The following is a 26,169-nucleotide window of genomic DNA, read 5'->3' as shown; positions in this document are numbered from 1 at the left end:
TGAGGTGTGAAAACCAAGGGAGGAGAAACTGGTTTTCTAGTTGGCAAGCCATTCACAGTCTTTGGGTATGGCTACATTTGGAATTTCAAAGCGCTGCCCCGGCAGCGCTGCGGGAGCGCTGCCGCGGCAGCGCTTTGAAGTGTGAGTGTAGTCAGAGCGGCAGCACTGGGAGAGAGCTCTCCCAGCGCTGCATGTAAACCACATCCCTTACGGGTGTAGCGTGCAGCGCTGGGAGCGTGCTCCCTGCGCTGCTGCCCTGATTAAACTGATGCTTTACAGCGCTGTATCTTGCAGCGCTCAGGGGGGTGTTTTTTCACACCCCAGTTGCAGCGCTGTAAAGTGTGAGTGTAGCCAAGGCCTTTGTTTAATCCTGAGCTGATGGTGTCAAATTTGCAGATGAACTGAAGCTCAGCAGTTTCTCTTTGAAGTCTGGTCCTGAAGTTTTTTTGCTGCAGGATGGCCACCTTAAGATCTGCTATAGTGTGGCCAGGGAGGTTGAAGTGTTCTCCTACAGGTTTTTGTATATTGCCATTCCTAATATCTGATTTGTGTCGATTTATCCTTTTCCATAGAGACTGTCCAGTTTGGCCGATGTACATAGCAGAGGGGCATTGCTGGCATATGATGATGTATATTACATTGGTGGACGTGCAGATGAATGAACCGGTGTTTGTGTGGCTGATCTGGTTAGGACAGTCTCTACGGAAAAGGGCAGGAGATTGCAGGAAGTGAAAGAAGACTTGCAGGAAATGGAAGGACGATCTCTTGTGGCTAAGGCAATTGAATGCTGCCTTAGGGAATTGGGTTCTCCCTGTCTCAGTCACAGAATTCTTATGTGATGTAAAGCAAGTCACATACTCTAAACTTTCCATCATTTGTTCCTTGTTGTCTGTATACTTAGCTTCAGATAGCTGAGGTCTGCTTTGCAGAAGTGCCGAGCACTTACAACTATATCAGAAGTGAGAGCTCTGCTCTGAACATATAAAGTGCTTCAAAATGTTAACTAGTCCAAGAAACCAGGCCGTAGGCTTCCCAAATTGGGTACCCAAAATTAGTTGGCACTTTTGAAAAGTTGGGCTTTAATATATGTTCCTCGTATGTATAATGGAGTAATAATCCTATCTTACCTCACCTCCCAGGAGTCCTGTAAAGATTAATTCATTAATGCTAATGAAGAATAAAGATACTATGCTGAGGGCATGATATAAAAACCTAAGAGGAGATTAATCATTCTGTCTTCAGAGCAGGGTTTGGATGGTGTGAGGTAAATAAACGATGGGGCCACCCAGTGAATGATGAAGATAAAAAGAATTACATAGCTACCTATCCTTTACACTGAATGAGACAGGGATCCTGTGACAAAAATAGCATGTGATCATGTAATTAATTCTAATGCATAAGCACAAGGGGGCTTCATTGAGGTTGCATGGGCAACCTTAAGTCTGGCATTTTCTAACTTCTGACTGCTTGACTTTCTAACCTGAATGTGCCTTTTAATGTAGTTTCCTACATTGTTGTGGTTTTTTTTAACTGAACAATCAAAAGTTTTACCATGTGGAATCATATTGACCCCATGCATGGGTTATCAGCAGGGCTGGAATATTTAGATTCAAAGCACAGAACCTTTGGAGCTAATGAAGTAACGGGTAGCAATAGAAGGTTGTTATTGTCTATGTGGCCTTCTCACTAGCGAGGGATGGAGACACACACTTTGCCAGTGGGTTTCACAACTATTTGCCAGACAGCAAAGGAACATTGAGGCTCAGGGCTAATGCATTCCATTCCAGCTCTGGAGAGCTGGTGCTTTAGTGGTTACAGACTCTGTGCCCCCAGCCTCTCCTTGTTCCCCTCTACTCTTATCTCTCCACCCTCTCACCTCCTGCCTGTCTCACTACCCCCAGCTCCTGTCCTCCTCCTCTATAGCTCCTGCCTTTCCTTCCTTACTCAGCCGCTATTCTCCGCCACCCTGGACTCCCGCCCTTTCCCCAAGATTAGAAAGACCCAGCACACCATGGCTGGAGTGAATGCAAGCTGGATTAACTTCCAGTTTACACAGACTCTTAACTCTTTTTATGCCTCCTACTGGTCACTCTGACTGTTGACAACTTTCTGGAGAGGGATGATAAAACTTTTTTCCCAACTTATTGTTAAGCATCACGCCAGTGTGTACAGCCGGGACGAAATACCAACACCAAACAGCCCCGAGAAGGACAGGGCAAGCTGCCGGCACCTTCAGCCTTGTGTCAGGGTGGATCTATTGAACTGTCAAGTCCTAAGGTCATCATTCAGGAATGCAGGAAGAACATCTGTCTGTGGTTGGACAGCTCCATCCTCTTCCCATCTCCACTCCCCGCCCCCAAACTCTGCACACCTGGCTGGCTGGCACACTCCCCCTCTTGAGCCACAGCCAAGACCAGAGATATCTCTGAGCCGTGGGAGGGATTGAGAGAATAAGCAGGCGGGGGTGGGCTGAGGCCAGTGGGAAGCTGAGAACAGAAACAGAAATGAAGCAGAAACCCTGGGCTGGGAGGGAGCTGCTGAAGCCAGGACACTCCTGCACATGCCCAGCCTGGAGCTGGCAGGGACCGAGCCCGGTAACTAACCTGCAGTCTGAACTCCCCCCACACCCTGACAGGTTGGGCTGACTCAAGGCGGGGAGAGGGCTTGCAAGCACAGGCGAGAGGCGGAGTTGGTGCGTGTCTAGCCATGCATGGGGAGGGGAGGGGCTGTTTTGCGCTGTGCTGGGGGGAGATCCTGACCTGGGTCTGCTCCTGGTTTTGCCTGGGATATTTACAAGGGTGATGTTATTGTTAGGTGCGGTGTCTGTTCCAGGGGTAACTCTCAGCCTCTAGCAGGCAGGGTTGGTGTTTGTGCAGAGGTGTGTGGCCAGGACCTGGGATCCTTTCCCCAACCCTGACACCAGGCAAAGGATCTGGAGAACAGGCTGGAGGCTCTGTGTGGGACAGGTGGGGTGTTGTTCACAGGTGCAGTCACGGGGTAGCAATTGGGGTGTACTGGAGATCCACCTGGTAACGCAATAAGATGCCAGCGGTTCCAATGGCTGATTCCTGCTAGCACCCTCACAAAGCAAAGTCGAGGTGTGCTAGTACATTGCTGTGTAGTCTCCTTTTCCTGAGAATCTGTCACCCCAACTGTGATCTCCTGGCTACGTACACTACACACCAGCATAGGCGGCATGTACAGGAGAAGCTCAGAGGTACCAACACCTCAGGAATAGAGGTTGTTGTAACGCTGAAGTGTTCATAACGCTGAACAAAGCATTACGGTGGTTCTTCCAAATGTCTACAACTGAACGTTGACTTAATAAAGCTTTGAAACTTCACTATGCAGAAGAAAAATGCTGTTTTCCCCCTTTTTTTTTTAGTAGTTTATGTTTAAACACTGTACTGTTTTTGATGCTCCCTGATTGCCTACTGGCCAGTTCGTAACTCTGAGGTTCTACTGTACCACACTGAAAAGCACATCATGTTCACCATGCAGTGTGTAGCTACACGCCAGTGAAAGGCTCTGGCAGAGGGGCTTCTTCTGCTCCCCACTGCCAGACCCTGGCACTGTGGCGGGGAAGGGCTCCAGCAGTGGGGAGCTGGCAGCCTTTCCCTGCTGCTTTCCCACCAGTGAGGAAGGGCTTCAGAAATGGGAGCCAGAGGGACACTACACTGCTAAAAAACTTGGCCTGGTAGAGAACAGGGAGGTACCTACCCTGGCCCACCCTCTTCAGCTGTGTCTTTATTCTCCTGGCTTAATTTGTGCCTCACCCTCTACCCTGCTATTGATACCCATGGTGGGTAGCTATTCATGTATGTACCTAAATGTTGCCAAATAATTTTGCACTGTAGATGCACTCTCAAGGATTTGACTCTGTCAAAATCCCCCTTCTAATTGTTTTGTATTGATCTTCCTTCTTCACTAATCTTGAAGATCCCTGAAAATGACCAAGTATGATTCACAGACGTTTCTGACTTTGTCAGTTTTATCCAGCTCTTTGCAGTGGTTTGGTTCAGTAATTCATCTGCCTCTTGCTGCCTTTTCAGTTCTTGCAGGTGTCTGTCTCTGACTGGTAAAGTAGTGAGTACTGTGCCTACAATACAGGTGAGTGGCAGCTCCTGTTTACAAACTTGCTGTGCTGGGTCTGGGATTAAAGAAGGAAGAATTTAGTTTTAATCTCCTACATTTTTCAGATTATGTATGATATTCAATGATGGCGAGAGAGAGGAATCTAAGAGACAGCCTTCTAAACACACTGGAAAGCCTCTTGGCAGATGTATATTGATTATGATGGAAGAGAGAATATCCCCAGATGTCAGCTGGAGGAGGCCAACACTCGGTTTAAACTTGTGGATCTGCTGTGTACCTTCTATTGTGAAGATGGTGCAGTGAATGTAGCTATTTGTGTTCTCACCCACATCAATAGGAGAGATGCTGCTGCAAAGCTCACAGAGAAAGGTAAGAAAACCTATAGTAACTGCAACATCTCAGCCTCTCCTTCAGTATTCCCTGAAACAGGTGCAGAAGGAACAACAGCAAACTAAGAAAGGGAACAGGTTCCAAATCCTAAGGACAGGACCGGCGCTAGTGTTTTTAGCACCCTAGGCACACGGCCATTTCGCCGCCCCGCGCGCTGGTCCCACGGCTCAGGTGGGCCTGACACAAGCATTCCTGCGGAGTGTCCACTGGTCTGCGGCTCCAGTGGAGCTGCCGCAGGCGTGCCTGCGGGAGGTCCACCGGAGCCGCGGGAGCAGCGGACTGTCCGCAGGAATGCCTGTGGCAGGTCCACCTGAGCCGCGGGACCAGCGCGCGGGACCGTAGCCGTGGGACCAGGGGACCTTCTGCAGGCACGCCTGCGGCAGGTCCACCAGAGCCGCCTGCCACCGCCCCACCCCCTGGAAAAATGCCACCCCCCAATAATCCTGGCGCCCTAGGCAATTGCCTAGGCCGCCTAAATGGAAGCGCCGGCCCTGCCTAAGGAAGCCTGAAAATGTCCAAGTAGCCAAGGATACAGTTCTTTTCTAGTGTAGGGGACTGGGTAGATTCTCTATTAATAGCATTGCTCTCACTGCCATATCTATGGATTTCCCCATTTTAAGGATTGCTGTCACGGGCCCCTTTATCTCTTGCTGTATTTCCTGACTTATTGTCCCTGGGGTTCATAATGTATGGACATGTTCATAATACTTTTATTATATAAACACAGCAGGCCAGATCTTGGTCATGCCTCTGGCTGCTCTGTTTAGGCAGTGCAAAGCTGCCTCAAGCAGGCAGCTGGAAATCTCTCTGATCTACTCAGTTCTGTCACCTCATTCCTGCCCTGGCACAGGGTTAATTGATGGGGCACACTCATCTCTCGCAAGCACCCCTTTGGCCAAGTGCACATGCCTGCACTCTCTCACTTTATCCCTGTTCCGGGATAGAGCAGTGCCCCTGGGCTCCCTCCCTGGAGACAAGGTCTTCAGCCTTTCTGATCACAGCTCTCCAGCTGGGCCACTGCAGCTCAGTTCCCCCTCTGTGGTGCCTCAATGTCCAGGCCACCCCCCCAGTGGCTAACAGAGGGACCCAGGCCTGCCCATTACTCCTGGTCCCAGCCCATGGACCCTGTAGATAGCAGCCATCCACTGTATCCCTTTATGTCACACCACTGCTCTAATTCCCTGGGCCACTTCCCCATGTCACCTTCACCCTTACCTCAGGGCCTTTCTAATGGAGTCCCAGCAACCAGCTCTGGTTCCTCCTTTCTCACTCTCCCTGGCTTTTGGCAGCACTGCTCGGTCCAAAGTTCTGCAGCTCCACCAGCCAGTCACACATCTCCAGCTCCAGCAAGGAACTAAATGTCCTCTGCCCCTGCAGCTCTTCTTGTACTAGGCTGCTGAGCCCTCATTGGCTGTCCCCCACACAGCCACTCTAGGCAACTTAGAGGACCCTCTCTACTGCCCTTTTCTGGGGTGGGGTGTGGCAGGGCCACAAGGCCTCCCGGAGGGCGCTTCAGAGGGTCTGGTATAGCCATCAACAACATATTTTAGGGGCATAGCTAGAGTTGCAATGAACTCCAGCAATCCTGGTACAGTGCTGCTAGTGTAACTTAGAACAGTTCAGTTTGCTCAGCTAGACCCTGGGATCTGGCCAATATTTTACTTAGGATGATTATCTAGTTGCCCTATAGTGCATCTACGTAGAGTTCTTCACCTCTGTGCATGATTTATTTAAAAATCTACCCAAGCCTAGAGAACTGGGTACTGTGCATGACTTGCATGCACTTACACCTTTGTTATTTCTAAACCAAATATATCTAAACATGGCAAAGGGACATAGTGTCACTGAGAACAAATACCTGTTTAACATGCTGGTTTTCGTTGCCAAGTTCTAAATGAGCAGCTGAATAATTTCTTATAGTAGAAAAACTTCCCTTTGTATCTGATTTCTCAAAACTGATGCTAAGGAATTTTACCAGACTGTTCAGAAACATTCACCTTTGTGGTGAGAATCAATAGAACATGCCAGCCTTAAGAACAGTTCTTGCTCAACCCCAACAGGTCAAAAATAGCTTTCCTGCATCAGGGTGTCACCAGTGCTGAGTTTATCCTTAGTGCCTGGATGGGTGGGGACAGCTTTGTGTGTGCATCACATTAAATACGTGAGACATCTAAAGAAAAGGGGACAGTGAAGCCTGTGTTAATAGCTACATAGAATGGCCAAACAATGAGCAAGGTATGTGGTGGCCATTATTAACAGAGTTCACTGAAGTAATGCCTGTGAAGAAATTCTGCCTGTCTGCTCCTGGGGATTCCTGGGGAAGCTTATTAAAGCCCAGATCCCTGAAGGAATTACTTATCTCCAGGTTTCTCACTTGTATGACACACTCTGTGATACTGTTACACTGATGCTCACATGCGATTTCTCTTTCAACTTTGGGTCCCAGTCAGACACCAGGAACATCTGCAGAAGGTATGTGATATTCTAACAGAAAATGTTTTGTTATTAGCAATGATTAGAGGCATGAAAACAGATCACTTAAATTCTGTCTACTCATAGAATAACAAATGACCTCTCTGACGATCATCTCAGCTCACTCAAGCTAAGCAGAGTTGGATGGGAGGTGAGGAAATGGATGGGGGACCTCAAGGAAAAATTCCAGGTGCTGCAGAGAATGGCGCTGGTGATTAATTGGAACTCTACTCGATGAGTCAGTACAGAACCATTGCACCAGGATGGTGTTGGAGGACCTACGCTGCTGCAGGGTACCATCGTCTAAGGGAGGCAGAAATTCGAAATCCCCATTTATGGTCGTAGAAGATGTTATAGCACTTCCTAAAATCCCCTGTGTCCTGAGCAACTTCTCTAGTTTGTGCAGTTACAATCTTCCCACCTACATTCTCATTGCTGTGTTAAATGGATGTGACATTCTTCCCTACTTTGTGTCCTCATTTGTTACAATGGACACTGTGCAGTGTTAACACAGTTCATTCTATAGGTGGCTGTATTTCAGGGGTGGGTGAAGTGATTCCTACAGTCTTTACTCACATGGGCAATTTCGGCCAGGGTTACAGGATCACGCTATAGTTAAATAGTTTTGGGGATCCTTTATGATGAGGTTTAATACATTTAAGGTACTATCATTCTATTGTTTAAAAGTTTTATTGTGTAGATATATCTTTATTCTGAATTTCTAAAGCATCCTGTCATTGTCTTAGATTACAGGGTGAAGTATAGAAAACATGTTAAAAAAAAGTACCAACTAATAAAAGACAGGAACGCTCGTCTTAGTGAGAATGTGAATCTAAACAGCAGATACACAAAGCTGATTATTTTTAACAAATATCGTCATGAAAAGGAGAGAGAACATGAAATAATGGCAGTGAGACGGAGACATGCAGACATCATGAGTGAACAAGCTCATTCTTCAATTACTATGGATACTTTATTTAAACCTGACGAAGATGGACAAATGTCACAAATTGTTGTGCTGCTGGGAGCTGCAGGGACTGGGAAAATAATGACAGCAAGGAAGATCATGTTGGACTGGGCAGGTGGAAGACTCTATCAGGAGTTTGACTATGTTTTCTACATAAATGGTAGGGAAATGAACCTTCTTACTAAACAGGGAAACATGGCTGATATGATTTTAAAACACTGTCCCAATAATTGTGGCCGAATTAGACACATTCTGGAAAATACAGAAAAACTTCTGTTCATAATTGATGGTTTCGATGAACTGAGATTTTCCTTTGATCAGCCAAAAGATAACTTGTGTTCTGATCCCTGGGAGAAGAAGCCAGTGGAAATCGTACTGAGCAGTTTATTTAGGAAAACAGTTCTTTCTGAATGCTACTTAATAATCACTACAAGACCAACTGCTCTGGAGGAACTCAGGCAGTTTTTGGAATATCCACGTTATGCAGAGATCCTGGGATTTTCCAAGGAAGACAGGGAGGAATAGTTCAACAAATTCTTCAGAGATGAAAAACAAGCAACAGCAGCCTTTAACTTTGTATGTGAAAATGAAATTCTCCTCACCATGTGCTTTGTCCCCATTGTATGTTGGATCATCTGCACGGTTTTGAAACAACAGATGGAAAGGGGTAAAGATCTTGCACAAACTTCAAAAACACTCACTGAAGTGTATCTGCTCTATCTTTTCAGTTTAGTCCAGTCTCCCAGCAGCAGTTCAAAGCCACACATGCAAGCTAGCCTGAGGAGACTTTGGTCCTTGGCTGTTGATGGAATCTGGAAGCAGAAGATACTATTTGAGGAAGTGGAAATCAAAAAGTTTGGCTTGGATCAGGTAGATTCTCTCCAGAGGTGAAAGTAAGCTGGTACAGGCCGGTACGGAGGACGGGTAAGAAAAGGAGACTGGCTGAGGGAGGGAGAGAGAAGCCTGCTCCCTGTAGAAGAATAGTTTAAACTCAGCTGTTCCCTGATGGTTCAGCCCCCAGGGCTAGGTTTCTGGCATCCTTGTTAATTTCACTCACAGTAGCTGGGGGGAGGGGATCGAGGGGAGGGTGTGTTTGACCATGGCAGGGGCAATCCTTTTCTGCCCCTGGGGGATGAGGGGATCTCTCCAATACTAATATACCCAACAAATACAAGCATTTGGCTGCACAGCTTAAATCCAGAGCTAATAAAAGCAGGTGGAAGGGGAAAACTCACTGTCACATTGGTTTCTCCTCTCCTCTCCTCTCTCCCCCTCCTCCAGCCAGGCTGCAAACAAGGCTCTGCATTCCTCCCCATTTCCCCCTCCCCCCAGCAGAGGTTTTCCTCTAGGCTCTAGCTTGCAGTAGGGACACTGGCTGAGATGCCTGCTGCTCCTGCCAGCAAAAGAACAGTTTAAACTAAGCTGTTCCCTGTGCAGTTCAGTGCCCAGAGTTAGAAGCTGTTTCTGGCATCCTTGTTAATTTCACTCCCATTTATTGTTGGGTGGGTGTGACTATGGCAGGGGCAGTTCTTTTCTGCCCCCGGGATGAGGGGATCTCCTAAACACAATAAAAATCAGGAACGATTTCTAAGTTCAAATCTATCCCATTCCTTCCCCAGCAGAGGATCATGGTTGTGATGTCCAAACTGCTTGCAGATCCTCTTTGAAATGTTACTGTTTAAAAAAACAAACAAAAAAAATATGGAGAACATGGTGGAAAGATGTGTCATGATGACTAGGGTTTATTTTGGGCAAAGCAATTTTGCTAAAGCAACTAAAGCTTCACAGGGAAAGCAAATAGCCTCCATAGACAAAATCACAAAGGGATTGGAGGGGAAAACCGATTATTCAGGGAAATTATTGTGCCTCCTTTGAAAGAAATAGTAGTTTTCATTCCAATCCACCCTCTTTATATATTGATTTAAACACCTGAAATGTCCTTAGGACATCGGGTACAATCTCAGATCTCTTTTTGTTTTGTCCTGCCTGCCAGCAGAGTGCAGAGGCTGAAATTGACAAAACTTTCTCTAAATATCTTGTATATTTCATGAAAGCTATTCCAGTTGTCCTTCATTCACCCCTGACTTCCCCTTCCCCCCACCCCCGGTTCCCTCCCTGGCTGGCTGGCTGTGGTTTTTGCCTTGGTTACTTACTCCTTGACAGACCCAGCCCAGCGGCACCTGCTGGCTCTCTGCAGGCAGCAGCCCACAGGGGCTGGTTGCTGGGGTCACTGCTGGTCGGTGGCAGGCTGCAGCTGCATTATTTGTGACACATTCATACACATACATACAGTCAGAGGTGAAAGTAAGTCAGTCCGGTCTGGTCCGGTGTACCGGCAAGAGCCAGTATGCCGTGCTGGACCGCATCGACTTCAACAGTGGGGATTGAAAGGGCTCTGGGCTGCCCACGGCTGCGGGCAGCCCTGAGCCCTTTAAATCCCGGCCGCGGCTAAGATTTAAAGGGCTCAGAGCTCCCTGTGGCTGCGGGCAGCCCTGAGCCCTTTAAATCCCGGCCGCAGCTGAGATTTAAAGGGCTCAGAGCTCCCTGCAGCTGTGGGCAGCCCAGAGCCCTTTAAATCCCGGCCGCGGCTCCAGCGGCTGGGCTGGGGCTGAGATTTAAAGGGCTCAAAGCTCCCCACGGCTGCAGGCAGCCCTGAGCCCTTTGAATCGCAGCCATGGCTCTGGCGGCTGGGCTGGGGCCAGGATTTAAAGGGCTCTGGGCTTCCCTCGGCGGCAGGAGCTCTGGGCCCTTTAAATCCCTGCCCCAGCCCCGCAAAGCTTGGGGTTCCCCTGGTGGCCAGAGCTCTGGGCCCTTTAATTTGCCCCTGAGCCCCGGGGGGCTCCCAGCCACCTCTGCAGCTGGGAGCCCCTGGTTAAGTTAAAGCCTCTGGGTCTCCCAGCCACAGCTGGTTCCCCAGGGCCTTTAAATCTTGAGAGGCCACGCCCCTTCTGGATGAGGCCACGCCCCCTCAGGACTACAGCAGTACCGGTAAGTCCTGTAAGTTACTTTCACTCCTGATTCTTTCCCCCTCTTTTTGAACGAGAACATTTTTCAAAAAGACATTGACAGTGAATGTGCCTACAGTTTTATTCCCTTAACATTTCAGGAGTTTTTTGCAGCTTTGTTCTATGTACTAGAGGAGGATGAAGAAACAATGAAAGATTCAGTGATTCCTAATAGAGATGTAAAGGAGCTGTTAATACACTATGGGCAGTCTACAAGTTGTTTAATTACAGTGCACTTCTTGTTTGGTCTCTTAAATAAAAACAGAATGAAGGACAAAGATGAAAAACTTGGATGTAAAATATCACATGAAATTAAGCCGGTTTTAAAGACATGGGTTATTTCATCCTTGCCATCAAATATTAACCAACATTACTATCTAGAGAAATTTTACTATTTGTATGAGATCCAAGAAGAAAACTTTGTGAAAAATGCATTGGAACATTTAACTAACTTAGAGACATGGGAAAAAATATTTACCCAAATGGATCAAATGGTTCTTTCATTTTGTGTAAAACATTATCATCAACTGGAGTCACTTCTTATACATTACTGTGTATTTAGATTTGAAGACCATGAGGAAGAAGAATTCCCTAGCTTACCAAAGTGGTTATGTCAGTAAGTATTTGAGCTCAGAAACATTCTTTAACCAATGAAACATTATTTTCCCCTGTGTTTTGATAAATAATAAATGGTTGAGTGACCCACTACAAAGCAATTCTAATCTTTCAGCAAGCTATGGTACAGTTATGGAGGCTTTCTTGGGTTTGCATTAACAAAAAATGTTTTTCTTTTCTTCTTCTGATTGTTCGTCCAACTTGCCCTCTTAGCAACGTGAATGTTTGCTGTAATCTTATATGTATGGGATATGAACAGAGGTGTAGCTGAGACCAAGGATTTGTGTGGGGGAAGAGAGCTTGCTTTGTGTCAAAAATTTCCCAAGAAAGGTAGAGAACTCCTCACTTAGGCTATGTCTGCAGTTGGAGTGAGGGATGTGATTCAGACATACTCTCACTAGCTCTCATTAAGCTAGCACACTAAACATCATAGTGTAGATGTGATAGCACAGGCTGCTGGACAGTGGCACGGGCTAGCTGCCCGAGTACATACCCAGGGGACACAGGGAGTTTATACTCAGGATAGTACAAATATGCCAGTGCTACTGTGACTACACTATTTTTAGCCTGCTGGCTTAACGAGAGCTAGCAAGAGTATGTCTGTGCGAGCTGGGAATCACACCCCTAGCTCCAGGTGTAGATGTACCTTAGTAAGTCTGCACTGGAGCTAGGAGGTGTAACTTCCAGCTTGAGTAGCCATACCCGTGCTAGCTCTGATGGCGCTAACACATTCAAATCGAAACTGAGCTGTGGCAGGGCAAGTGGCAGAGAGGGCTAGCTGCCTGAGTACAGTACATCCTCGCTATAACGAACCTGCTGGGATCCAAGCCTGTTGTTCGTTATAGCCAAGGGGTTGTTCTAGCAAAAGGACAATCAAAAGGAAAGATAAACTGCTGGAGTAAGTTAATGAAGTCGCCTTAGATAGAGGCATTAGCTTAATTAATTAATTATTATTCATAATGATACCTAAGGCTAAGAGTCAACCACAGAGCATAATTGGGGACGGGGGGGATAGCTCAGTGGTTTGAGCATTGGCCTGCTAAACTCAAGAGGGCCATTTAGGGAACTGGGGTAAAAATCTGTCTGGGGATTGGTCCTGCTTTGAGCAGGGGGTTGGACTAGATGATTTCCTGAGGTCCCTTCCAACCCTGATATTCTATGATTCTATGATTTTAGGTGACCTCGGTGCATTCAGCCAGGGCAGCAGGGCTCGGACTGTCCACTGTCAGCCCCTGCAGCAGCTGGGGCTCTGGGCTGTGAGCCCCGCTAGGGTGGGGCTGGAGATCTGGGAGCCTAGGTGGGGGCCCACTCCTTAGTTTCTACTCTTGAGTTCAACATATGATGCTGGATTAAAAAAAATTGTGCATGTGTATGCAACAGCCTTCCCCCCCGCCCCCCGAATACAGCACTGTACAATAGTTGGGATTCAGAGACTGGGTTAGTTATAGCTGAAAGATCAGAAATATGAAGGGCATTATCGCGAGGGTGTATTGTATGTATCTAGGGAGGCAGCCAGTGAACTGTTATACTCTGAATACTTCAAATATAATCAAATGAATGTTCCTATTAGAAAGAAGGTCCACATTGTGCAAAGCAATAGCAGTATAATAAAGACAGCACCTGCCCCGAAGAACTTAGTTTTTGCATATGAGAAAACAGCTACCTTGTCCTCTCATTTGTTATGGGTAACAATGAAATAATGTTTAGTATAATGAGCATTGGTAATAAGCAGGGGGAAAGCACCCCAGCAGCCTGGATTTGATGAGTGCTCTGTACAGTTCATAGCAGAGGTGAGTTTCAAGGCGGGATTTGGAGGAAATTAATGTAGTGGATGTCTGAATTTTTATAGTGGGCTCTGCTCATGCATATAGGCATCGTGGGAGAAAACATGAAGATAAACATTTGAGAGAGAATTGGATTAAAGCTTAATGAAGGCTGGCATTGTTGGCAGAGTAGAGTCAGGGGTTGATAGCTTGATAGTGCATCTCCAGTAAATCTGGCCAAGAGTACTACAGGTTCAGAAAATGAATGGGTGCATTCACTTAGCAAAACCTATTCTATTTGACTCTGTGCATTTAAGGTCCATCTTCATGTACTAGATACATTTTTTAATTGGGGGATTTGCAATGAACTGAAACTGCAAAATAGCTCATGTGTAGTATATGATCACAACATCCAAGGTGATATTTTAATGTTCAGGAAATAAAAATCTGTCTCCAGAGAACAACACAGAAAATTTCTGTTCTCTCATTTTAGGGGGCAACCAAAGCGATCGAGTATTTACCTGCTCTGCCAAGCACTGGAGGATCCAAACTGTAAATTAAAGAAACTACAGTAAGAAACTAACCTTTTTAAAATCCCCATGTTACTGCTGTTATCCTGGAAATTCTACAGCAGTTCAAGTCTCTGTACCATGGCTACTGTTTGCAACTGCCTCTAACTACTTAGGAATTTGTTTAAATTTCCATTTAATATGTGTGGAATTGGCATAAGAGCTATTGGTCACCTTAGCAGTTCAATGACATTTAACCCAATTACCATACGACGAGATGAGGGAGAGAGACAGAGGTAAGCAGTGTGGCCAGGAGAAATTGTTGGAGCTCAGGAAAGACTCCGGAGACTAGAGAGAAGATCTGTCCATTGTATGGAATTTTAAGATGTCTGTCACTATGGTATCTAAGCCCTGTAAGTATCCTTGAGTAACAATCCATGTAACAACCACCTATCCTGATGTGATCTCACTTCTCCCTAATTCATAGATGGGTTTTGTGTTGTGGGATTGTTTGGGGGAAGAGGTGGGAGAAGGGAATAGCAGCTTGTCTCTTTTTACTTCCAGCCCCCTCTTTCTCCTCTTCTTACACTCTCATCCCTCACTGTCTGCATCTCATGCTGACCTTGGTGGTCTTACTGGAAAGGACTTTGGCAAAAAGATGGTCTTGCATTTTGCTCTGAACATGGCCAATCCAAGGCTCACTCTGATCCCCTCTGATGAGGAATTCTATGGCCAGGGTCTCGCTGTCGAGTTGTTCTGCAGGGTGCTGAATGGATTAGCAGTCTCTGAGGCTAGATCTATGCTAGAGAAAGTTGGCCTTGCCAGCAGCAGCATAGCTACCTGCCACTCCATCACACTGCACATCCACGCACACAAGTGCTCACAACAGTACACAAGGGATCACATCAGCCTTGCTCAGAGCCAATCTCTTGCAATCACTTCCTGTCTACCACCATGTCCCATGGTGCTGTTTCAGCCCAAACACTCCCAACCCTGGACTAACAAAGACAAATGGAATAAGAAATATAATGTGATAGCATTTGAATTTAAAAAACATATCAACTTTGAAAAAATATTGCTTTGATCCCTTGGGGATTCTTTTGAAAAATGTTGCACTGCCATGGCATGTGCATTCTCATCTACCTCCCATAATCCATTGATTTCACTGAAGGGTTGCCCTGGCTTTCTGTTCACTGCCTTGTCAGCAACTTCCACACTCCTGAGATCTGCAAAGGAGAACACAGAGCAGGGTAATTAGTTAATGAATTAACAGCTGGATGACCCACACCCCAACTAAATCCACTTTTCCATGGTTCTCCATTGTCCACTCATTGCTGCCATCCTTCCCCAAGACGCTGCACACCACCCAGAGACGGTGAGACCTAGTCCTGTAGGTGGGGGAGAACTTGAGTAAGAATTCTGAGCTGCAGGGAGGACCCCGAGGGGTATTTTTCCTCTGGGCCCAGAGCACTCTTCTCTCTCTCTCCCCACAAGGGAAACACAGGATAGAAAGGAACTGTTAGTTCAGCTACAAAACCAAACCATGAAATAACAAAACAAGAACTGGAAAAAACAAACAAACTAACAAAAGTACTAAAGAAATGAATAAAATCTAACCCCTCACCTGGCCTCTAAAAATGGTTGAGTGTTGATTTCTTGCAGACTGGGAGCGTGGTGTGGGTGGGCACAGGCTGAATGGCCTAAGAGCAGCTGCAGAGTTTTCACGGCTTTGAAAGACAACATCAGTTTGACACTGAACAATCCCAAACCTTTGAGAGGTGTCCTCAGTCATGGTCTGGATGGCTGGCCAAAAACTTGAACTCTTCAGCCATGAGACTCTACTCATAAGTACTATGGGCACTGGCACAGTAGCCAAGGCATCATAATTGGAATAGCTGCTTGCTGATCTTCAGAAACAACCCACTTTCATGTACTTCTCAGACAGCTCCCAGATGATGGCAAGGAAAGGATGGGAAGGGTGATTTCCATTGAGTAATCAAATTGGCCAGCACTTCCTGGTGGTTGGCCATCTGCACCTAGAGTGTGGCTAGAGAAGACATTTTTCTGGCTAGAAGATCTAGCCATCTGTTAGCAGCTCTTACAACCAGTGACAAGGTGGGAATAGAAATATTCAAACCTATTTGGAGGGCCCTGATGGAGGCACCTTGCCCACATAGAGATGGGAGATGATTACTGGTATGAATCTGAAGATATTTAGCTGGCTCTAGGATACCTTCATTATTAGAAACAAGAAATGATCCCAGTTGTTTAGACTAATAGGTATCCGAAAAGTGGTGCTTTGCTGTTTCTTGTACCATTGATGGCTATATCAAGATCATCTGCACGTCTTCTGAAAAATTCTTGTAAACTTTTAAATGTATCTGCTGGAGATCCTGGGAAAGAAGATCTCACAGATCCTTCAGGGAATGAAGATGTTGTCCCCTCTTCCTTCTTACTTACTATTATTAACTTATGCTCCGCCCCAATTAAACAAGAAAACATGGGACTAACAAAATTGCACCAATCACCACACATGCAAAGAAGTGAATGTTACATCCCATTCCTCAACCCAGTGTTTTGTGCCTTTTAGATGTAAAGTTTCTAGGGAGGGACTGTCTCACTCAGTGTACAGCACCCAGCATAATGGAGCTGCAATCTTGATTGGTGGTTTGGGGCACTGCCACAATATAAATGTATAAGGATGATGGAAGGAAAACTTTATTAACATCCTCTTCAAACCTTCCTCACACACTGCTGAGAATTCCGTGAGGCAGTATCACTGAAAAAGAGGCAGGCAATTAGTTTTGATTCAGTAGACATTTTTTAACTAAAGAAAATATTGAGTATTAAATTCCCATTGGGAAAGGGAATGTCCCAAGGAGGACAAAATAAGTATAGACTCATTCCTCAAGTGGTTGTCCACACGGGTTCCACTCTTGGTCCGCATGCTCCCCGTGTGCATCAGGTTCTTTGAATAGCAGTGTCTGTTGGGGCCACACCTGTGCCTTTCGGTGTGCTCTGACACCTCCCCAGCTGAAAGCACAAAGGACAGAGCAGGCCGGACTGCCCCTCAATTTCTTTTTATCACCCATGGCTCTGAAGTGCAACACTTGCAGTGTTTGTGTCCCTTGCTCACTGTGTGACTTAGCGATAGGTGTGTTATAGATAAACTAGAGTACACAAGCTCTCTTAACTTTCCTTTGCCTGTTGCCGTAACAAAAAATCTAAATAGTTTTTCTCTCTCCACTTTTGCTACCCTGTCCAAGGGTCCTACCCCCTGTACAACTTTCTACATCGTAGCAGACTCTTGTCCATGCCTTATCTATCTTGGGGGGGATGTGTACCAGAATATCACTTGGTGCATCATTCCTTCCCAAAGTGCACTCAGAAGGCTCAGGAGAAAGGATCAAGCTCTTTTTGCTTGAGAAATCTCTATGCAAAGTACCTTAACTGAGTATTTCCTGGTTTTCTGATAGTGCTCCTCCTCTCTCTCCACCACCGGTCAGAGCAGCTGTGATGAGCCCCATACATGCCATGATCGCTCTTCTCTGCATTGCTCTCTCCTGCAGGTTGAACGGATGCTTCCTCAGCATCACTAGCTGTTGGCATTTTGCTGCTGTTCTCAGAACCGACCAAAGCCTGACAGAGCTGGACCTGGGTTATAATCAGTATATAGGAGACTCCAGAGTGCAACTGCTGTGTGAGGGACTGAAACACTCAAACTGCAAATTACAGAGACTGTGGTAAGTAGCATTTGGTCTCCTCTGTGTATTTACAGATGTCCTCTATGTAAAGTGCTTGACAGGATGTGTGTCTCTAATGTCTGGGCCCGAGTCAGGACTGTACTCACCACTACAGAATTGGAGACGTCTCTCCCATTATACTGTCCTCAGGGGCCCTTCTTTCTCTCCAAAACTTTGAGGGCTCCCCTCTCCTTTTGGTAGAGTTACATAGTTTCAAAACAACTATAGTTATGGAGGAAGTTGTGCAAGGGCCAGTTCTGGTGGGTGGTGGGTCTGGGACATGTGTGCAGGATTTAGCAGTTGTTGTGAGTGGAGAGGAATCAATCGGGGGCAGCCGACTGCTACCATAGTTCCCAGCTTAGCTGGCTGGCAGCTCTATCAGGAGCCCAGACTGCAGGGGATTTACAGAACACAGCCAAACTTCTGTTTATATCCCCACAAGGGACCCTGGAACAGGCCCTGTGAACAAGCTCACATGGTTGCTCTCCTCAAATCTCAGAAGTCCCCTTTCTCAAGAGATTCATCTCCTCCCTTAGATCCCTGGTCTCCATGGAAGGTGGGTGTGATGCTGCCAGTGCTAGGTCTGGCAGTGCCTCTCCTCTCCAGGCCTGAGGCTCAGATCTGGGAGCTGGTGGAAGAAACAGATAGACAGATGGCTGCATTCGGTGGGGAGCAACCAAACTAGTGCCAGGGACAGGGAGGGGCAGAATCTCCCAGCACCTGCTCTGAGCCTGGCCCAGCTGCCTGGGGCGGTGACTCCCCCTATGGCCTCCCTGTAGTGATGGGCCTGCTCCCACTGAGTTGCACCATTCTGGGGCTGATCAGTACCACGTCCAGATGGATTGGTTGAGAGCTGAGTGGGTGGGACTTAAGGGCCAGCCTTCTGCCAAGGCTGAATTCTGGTTGGTGGGTGGAAAGGACTGGGCGGTGCTTAGGGAGGAAGAATTACCCGAACCTTTATTTCTTATTGGCCAATGGCAGAGGTTTTTGGGGGTTGAAATTACTGGTCCATTCTCAGTGCTGATTGGTCAGGGTGGAGTGCAAGCAGTGAGGCTTAAGCAGGATGTCACACCCAACATTATTTTTTCATTGGCCAAGGGATGAGTCTTGGGACAGAGTTTAGGGCAGGACTTCTGGTCCATTTTTTATGCTGATTGGGCAGAGGGGCTAGTGGGTGTGGCCACTTGCTATAACAGCTGTGATGAGTCCCCTTCAGGCAGTGATTGCTTTGCTTGGTGTTGTCTCTCTCCTGCAGGTTGTGGAATTGTGATCTCAAGGGTGCTAGCTGTGGGTATCTCGCCGCTGTTCTCAGAACCAGCCAGAGCCTGACAGAGCTGGAGCTGCGTGATAATGTTTCTCTGGGAGATTCTGGAGTGCAGCTGCTGTGTGAGGGACTGAAACATCCAAATTGCAAACTGCAGAGACTAGGGTAAGTAACATTTGGCTTCCTCTTTGTATTTACGGATGTCCTCTATGTAACATGCTCGCCAGCATCTGTGGCTGGTGTCTGCTTCCTGTAATGACATGGAGTAACATTCAATTACTGCCCACAGCGAATGATCATAAGTCTGAAATCTCAGTCATAAGGCTCTCATGGATGTACCAAATGCTCTAATGTGCTGAGTACGTTATCTCTAAGCCCAGGATCTGCAAATTACTCCTCAGACTCCTCCATCATCACTTGGTTCAGCCGGGCACCCAGGAAATTCTCTCTCAGGAACATAGTGTCATCTAGCAGAAACAAACCCATTCCTGAGGTCCAGCTGGAAGATCACACAGAATTGTTTTAACACTCAATTAGCCCATTGGAGCAAGGCTCTTCAATCTACAGCTCCAGGCCCCTGGAGCTACTGTTGCATTGACCCATGAACTTTGAGATGGACCTTCCTGCTTACAGAGTCACAGCCAATCAAAAATGGCTGCTGTGAGAAGACCATTTTCCACTACTAGAGATGCAGTCCATGGTCAGAAGTGCTCATTGAAGCTCCACCATCAGGCAGAGGCTGATGTAAGGGCCCCCTGGTGTCAGCACTGCTCTGCTGCTCTCTTTCAGGTGCTCCAATATCACAGGATGTGACTCGGAATTGCCTTCTTGGCCCTTCTCCTCAGGGCCTGGCAGGAGATGTGGCACATCTAGCCATTGGATCTGTCGATCACAGTGGAGTCAGACCTGTGGTCTACAGGCCACTTTTGGCCCTGGAGGCTCTAAATAGTCCTTTTTTATTATTGTAAGTTGATTCATTTGAAAACCTGGCAACATATTGTGACAAAAACAATTGACTTTAGAACTGCATAAAAACTACCCACATTTACATAAAGTGGTGTCTAATGGTACAAAGGCTTCCAGTTCCTCCCCTGCAAAAAATCAGTTGGCAATCAACTAACTCATAGTAAAACCTAATGTAGACCTAGTCAAAGGGGGCCCCAGGGATCCCACACAAGCAGAAGCGTATTTTCTCTAATGCCTCCTCTGTGTGACATCAGGTTTGCTGCAAGGGGGGAATTTTTCAGCTTGTATATTGGTCTTGGAGAAGGTCACCATTGTTTCTGTGGAGAAAACAGCCTTGCCCAATAAGGGCTCACTGTCGAGAAAAGGTGGTGAAGGGTACAGGAGTGATCAAAGACAACAAAGTCTAAGAAGCTGGGAATAAGGGGAGTCGTCAGCAACCCTTGTCTAAAATGGTCAAGTATTCACACTGCAAGGTTTAGAGATGCAATTTCTTGACACCTTCAATGATTGCTTCTTGGAATGGTTAGGAGCAGAGGACACATGCAGAGAAGGTGCTCACGACTTCATCCAAAGTAAGACTCTGGAGTCAGTGTGAGAAGTAATGATACATGAGCCACTAAGTAACCATGGCCACAGTATAATTAAATTCAACATTCGGGGTGGGGGCGGGGAGGGAAGGGAGCATGGTGATGCTAATGTTTAGAAAGGCAGATTTAATGAAATGAGGAAGGCACTACAGTCGAAAGTCAAGACATTAAAATTAGATTTTGCCTGGAGGCAGCAATAACAGAGTCTGTAAAGGTCTACACCCCTCAAATTAGAGAGGGAAATACCCAAAGCTATAAAAACAAACAGCAAGAAATTCTTTAAGTACGTCAGAAGCAGGAAGCCTGCATGGAAATCAGTGGGTCCACTGGGCCTCCAGGGGATACAGGGAGCAATTATTGTAGTATAAGGACACTGAAGAGAGGCTAAATGATTTCTTTGCCTCAGTCTTCAGCGATTGTTGGGGAGCCACCAACGCAAGCCATGGTCAGTAATAGAGATGAAGAACTATGAGAGTGAGATGCCCACGGAGGTGGTATTGGAACAAACTGATAAATTTGAGCGATGAGTCCACAGATGCTGCACTGCTAAGGGTTCTGAAGGACTTGAAGAATTACATGGTTGAGCTGCTTACAGGAATGTGCAATCTGTCAGCGACTGCCCCAGAGGATCAGAAGGTAACAAATGTTGAACCTATATTTGCAGACAGCATGGAGCAGAGGAACAAACACAGGTCTAGCAGCCACGAATCCCTGCCATCTATTCCCACTTCTGCCAGTGATGGACTTTAACAACATTTTGCACTTAGGTCGAACTTTACAACATAATTTATTCAATCCCCAGGCCACTCTTCTGAGACCGGTCAATGCTGTTATCCCCATTTTACTGGTAAGAGAGATTTTACCTGAGTGTCCCAAGATGTGCCAGTAATACATTCTGTGATCCAGGCCCAGGCTTCCTTCATATGTAGCCACTTAACCTCCGTGGCTGAACCCTTTATAACCACAAACTTCCCAAAGCAATTCAATAGGCCAAGAAACACCCTCTCCCCACCACCCCCTTCTGAGGCATTTATTGATTGCGGAGCCAGCACAACAGCATGTAGTTTATTGGGATCTCTTGGTCCCTGAGACCACGTGTCCCAGCTATGGAACACATTACAAGGAGCACTAGGTGGGATTCACTGCAAATCCTTCATTTTACAGGCACTGTAAACCCCATTTCAGGCCTTTGTAAGTGGGTCTAATACAGGGAGAGGAGGAAGATCATTTCTCAAGCACCCATAAAATCCCTCTGGAAGCACGGAACCCAATGGTGCTAAAGAGACAGGCTGTGGAAGTGGGTTGTGCATCATATCTGTGGTGTTGAGTGATCACTAGTGCTTAGGTTCTTATTCGGTGTCCATCTCCAAACAGGCTGTGCAGAACAACAGGAACCTCCACGGCCCATCCAGACTCTCTGCCTAGGAAGCTGAGCCCTTCCCAGTCCCCCGATATCATGAGCAATATAAATAGCTGAGAGTTTGACTGAGCAAAATAGGGTAACTTGTCTTCCCGTTTGAGAAGGTTTCAGCTCCCACATCAGGGCTGATAGCTTTATGCACCGGGGAACGTTTTGGGGAAAGGCAGGGGAGCTCATATAGAACCTTAGATTTCATTTGCTTGAGCAGAAAGAAACCAGATACCAGCACTGGGAGAGGGTTTGAACTGTTCCTTGGTGTCTTTTTAAGATTCTCCAGTCCATTGCAAATGCCACCACATGCTGGTCCCCTCCCTTCAGTTCATCTGAACATTCCCTTGTGGAGCACAGAGTGACTGACAGAGCCAGGGACACACGGACTCACACAGGGGCCTTTGGTGCCAACATCCCGCAATCCTGCTAGAGTCTCCTGACTGGTCTCTTCTGAATGTACCACCCACTTCCAGGCAGATGCTGGCAGAGAGGGAACCACAGCAAACAGGGAGTGATTGTATGTTTCTGTCTTGGGCAGGTTAGGGCATTGCAGTCTCACAGCTGCTTGTTGTGGGGATCTCTCCTCTGCTTCCAGCACCAGCCAGCGCCTGACAGAGCTGGAACTGGAGAATAAAACACTGGGAGATTCCCAAGTGCAGCTACTGTGGGAGGGACCTCCAGACTGCAAAAAGCAGAAGATACAGTAAGTAACTTCACACAACGCAGTCAACCTGTGAAACTCCTTGTGAGAGGATGCTGTGAAGGCCAAGACTATAACAGGGTTCAAAAAAGAACTAGATAAATTCATGGAGGATATGTCCATCAATGGCTATTAGCCAGGATGGGCAGGCATGGTGTTCCTTGCCTCTGTTTGCCAGAAGCTGGGAATGGGTGATGGGATGGATCACTTGATGGTGACCTGTTCTGTTCATTCCTTCTGGGGCACCTGGCACTGGCCACTGTCAGAAGATTGGGTACGGTGCTAGCTGGACTTTTGGTCTGACCCAGTAGGGCCATTCTTATGTAACAGCTAGTTTTCTAAATCGCCTGGACCCAGCCCATCTGATAAATCACTTCTCTTCCTGGGCCAGGCTGCCACAGCTGAGAGGTTTGAACTGGGTTCCCTTTGTTATAAAAGAGAAGGGCCAGCTTGCAGGGCACTTACTGGGAGGACTCCTAGACTCTGGAATTTGTGGTACAAAATAGCCTGCAGATATTCCAGACATGCTGCAAAAGACACCTGTTTAACCTGGGTTTTGGAGAGGGTTGCTTCCCAGAAGGATGTAGAGGGGGGTTGACTATAGTATTAATTATGTGTTAGGAGTCTAGAGCTCTGCACGGGTGTCTATATTTAAACTGAAATAAAATGATCTCTCACTATTGTCTCTAAATTAGGAATCTCTTTGGAGATACATGTTGATAAGTGACAGGAAATACAGAGAATGGGGCCCAAACAAGTAGTTATTTTGCTCTCTGTATATATCTGTCTCCTACAGGTTGCCAAGTTGCAGTCTCACCACTGCCTTTCGTGGGAATCTCTCCTCTGTTCTCAGCACCAGCCAGACCCTGACAGAGTTAGACCTGAAGAACAACACCATCAGAGATTCAGGCATACAGCTGCTGTGTGAGGGACTGAAACATCCCAACTGCAAACTACAGAAACTAGGGTAAGGAACAGCTGATTTCCTCTAGTTTGTGCTAGTAACCATTGCACTATCGTGATTTCAACATGCTGTGAATGCACCAACAATTCTTGAAAAACACCTACTCTTCCCAAGGAGTGGGAAAGAGGCCCACCCACTGCTGTGTAGATCTGTTATGTTACTAAATGAATTGGATCACACGATACTTCATACACTATAAATGCAGTGCATTTTGAAATAGGTGCTTGGGTTATTTTATTCACTAAGTGTGAAGGAGAACAAAGTTATAGGAGACTTTCACAGTTTGATTAGAATAACGCTTTACCATCATCACAAGACCTAATCCTGGGACAAAGCCTGATAACTAGAAAAAGAGGAAAAAGGAAGTGGGAAAGATTAAAAAGACTAAAAAATGAGCCAGGAACAATCATTACCTGGGGACTGTCTATGGAGGCAGCCCTGGTACTTTATCCTTCACCACTCTCTTCCTCAGCCTGCCCATCTCTCTAGGCACCGGCAGGTCCAGTTAGCTCTGCAGGTCCAGTTGCAACAGGCAACAATCCCAGACAGCTATAAATGATTGTGAAGCTCTTTAGTTGATGAAAATCCCAGAGTAGAAGCCTAAGTGCCATTTCAGTCCAGCCCAGATACCTGGCTGGGTGGTTACAACTCATTAGAAATGGCCCCTCGATGTCAGTGACATTTCTACACAGTAACTGATGCACCAGGTGCACGTAGAGAGGAATTGCCTCCAGGGCCTGTCGTGCCAATGGGAGCATTGTGATGTATCTGTGCATGTCCACAGTAGAGAATCTCCTTTAAGCCACCACTGATACCAGGGAATGAGGCAAAAGATAAGCACTGTTTCCTCTTGGTGTATCTTTGGCTTTTGCAGATTGGAGAAATGTGATTTCACAGCTGCGTGTTGCAGGGAGCTGTCCTCTGCTCTCAGCACCAGCCGGACCCTGACCGAGCTAGACCTGCGAGAGAACAAAGTGGAAGATTCCAGAGTGAAGGTGCTGTGTGAGGGGCTGACACAGCCAGCCTGCAACCTGCAGAAACTGGTGTAAGTTAGAGCTGGGCCCCTTTAATCTGTGGTTGTCACACAAGGTCATGATGAGCCCTTTTTACTACAATCCATGTTACTGGCCATGCCCCTAACCCAGGAACTGGCTCACATGCTTCTCCCACTGCGGTACTGGTAGGGATCATTTTACTAGTTAAAAAAGTTGGATTATAATATAGTGGTTTTCCTGAAGAGGAAAATGAAAAGTGCTTGAACAAGTCAGAGAGAAGGACAGGAGAGACAAGAAGACTAGAGAGGATTGAAGCCAGATGGGAGGAATGGAAGCAGGTTCTGTGGAGCTTCGGAGTAGCAAATACCTTAAAAAAGATGTGTGTTTTTTAGAGATCCCCCTTTATTTCTGGGATATATAAGTGAGCCTGTGCAGACACCTCAAGGCAGCTTTCAGAACAATTTAGATTTGGAAACTTTATATTTTACATCAAGCATTTGGAAATTGGCTAGATGTAAATGTAACTGTGCCAGTGTAATGTGACTCCCCTGGGAGGGTAGCTGGCTGGAGGAATAGAATGTGTGATCTCTGGATCTAAACACACAAGCCACTATCTACTGCCTGAGCTACAGCACCGAGATCTGTTAGCTGAACATTGTAGCCATCTCAAACTTTTATGTAAACCAACCATTAGAGGGGGACAGAGCCACACTAGGTAAGGGTGGGTTACACCAGCAGGTCCCTTTAGAACAAGCACCATGCTCTTAACTGGAGCATGGGAGCCTGCCCACCTACATTTACTGTAAACAAACAGACAAACTCCATTCCCCCAAACTAGCTGTAAAAGAAATACAAGAATAAGTGAAACTTTAAGATCTTCCTGCAGCCAGGATGGCTGTTGAGCGCCCATCTGCATTGCAGTAGTTTCCGGCCAAGTCTGCAGCCCCACAACAGCTGCTGCAAACTCACCCCCTTCAAGAGCTGTGTTACGGAAGCCAGTGGGGAGGGGGGCGTGAGGAGCCCCTGCAGCAAAGAGAGCTGAGATCTTGCTGCTTCCATGGAGAGATTCTGTGAGCTGGATTTTGCAGCCCCTGTCCCTTGTGAGCGCTCAGTAGCCCCACAGCGATCAATGGGACTGGCCATGTCAGTAAGTGCTCACCGCCCTGAGCAAGGGCTGCACAATCCAGCCCTTTACGTGCAGAAAGGACATTGCTGTCCCTGCCCAGAGCTTACAGGGTGAGTAGGGTGTGGGGAGGAACAGGCCAGGCTACAGATTGCACTAGCGCTTCTTCTCCCCTCCCCCAAGGGAAAGGCACCTGCTAGCAGTGACTCAGCAGGCAGGGGAGTGACAATGACATGGATCCTGTGGGCTCTGGCAGGCAGATGAGAAAGAACCGAGTAGTGGGCAGCGCACTGTGCCTCAGAGAAACTGTAGCGACAGGCGTTATGTCTGCAGAGAATATAACATAAGAGCTGTCACCCTAGGTCAGACAATGGTCCATCTTGCCTAGTAGCCAGTCTTTGACAGTGGCCCATATAAAGTTTCAGGGGGAGTATAGGACAGGGCAATTTTGGAATGATCCACCCCATCTTCCAGTCTCAGCTTCTGGTAGTCAGAGGTTTAGGATTGTCCTGCACATGGGGTCACATCCCTGAGCATCTTGGTTTAAGAGCCACTGATGGGCCTATCCTCCATGAACTTATCCAATTCTTTTTTGAACTC

The 26,169-nt window shown here is 46.8% G+C and overlaps 1 pseudogene; it reads left to right on the top strand.

Annotated features, from left to right (window-relative positions):
* Positions 1–4,280: 4,280 nt before the first annotated feature.
* On the top strand, positions 4,281–24,500 carry LOC115651202 (annotated as a pseudogene).
* Positions 24,501–26,169: the final 1,669 nt, after the last annotated feature.

This window comes from Gopherus evgoodei, chromosome 4, assembly GCF_007399415.2.
Source record: "Gopherus evgoodei ecotype Sinaloan lineage chromosome 4, rGopEvg1_v1.p, whole genome shotgun sequence".
NCBI classification, from domain to species: Eukaryota; Metazoa; Chordata; order Testudines; family Testudinidae; genus Gopherus; species Gopherus evgoodei.
This window is presented reverse-complemented; position numbering and strand designations above follow the sequence as displayed.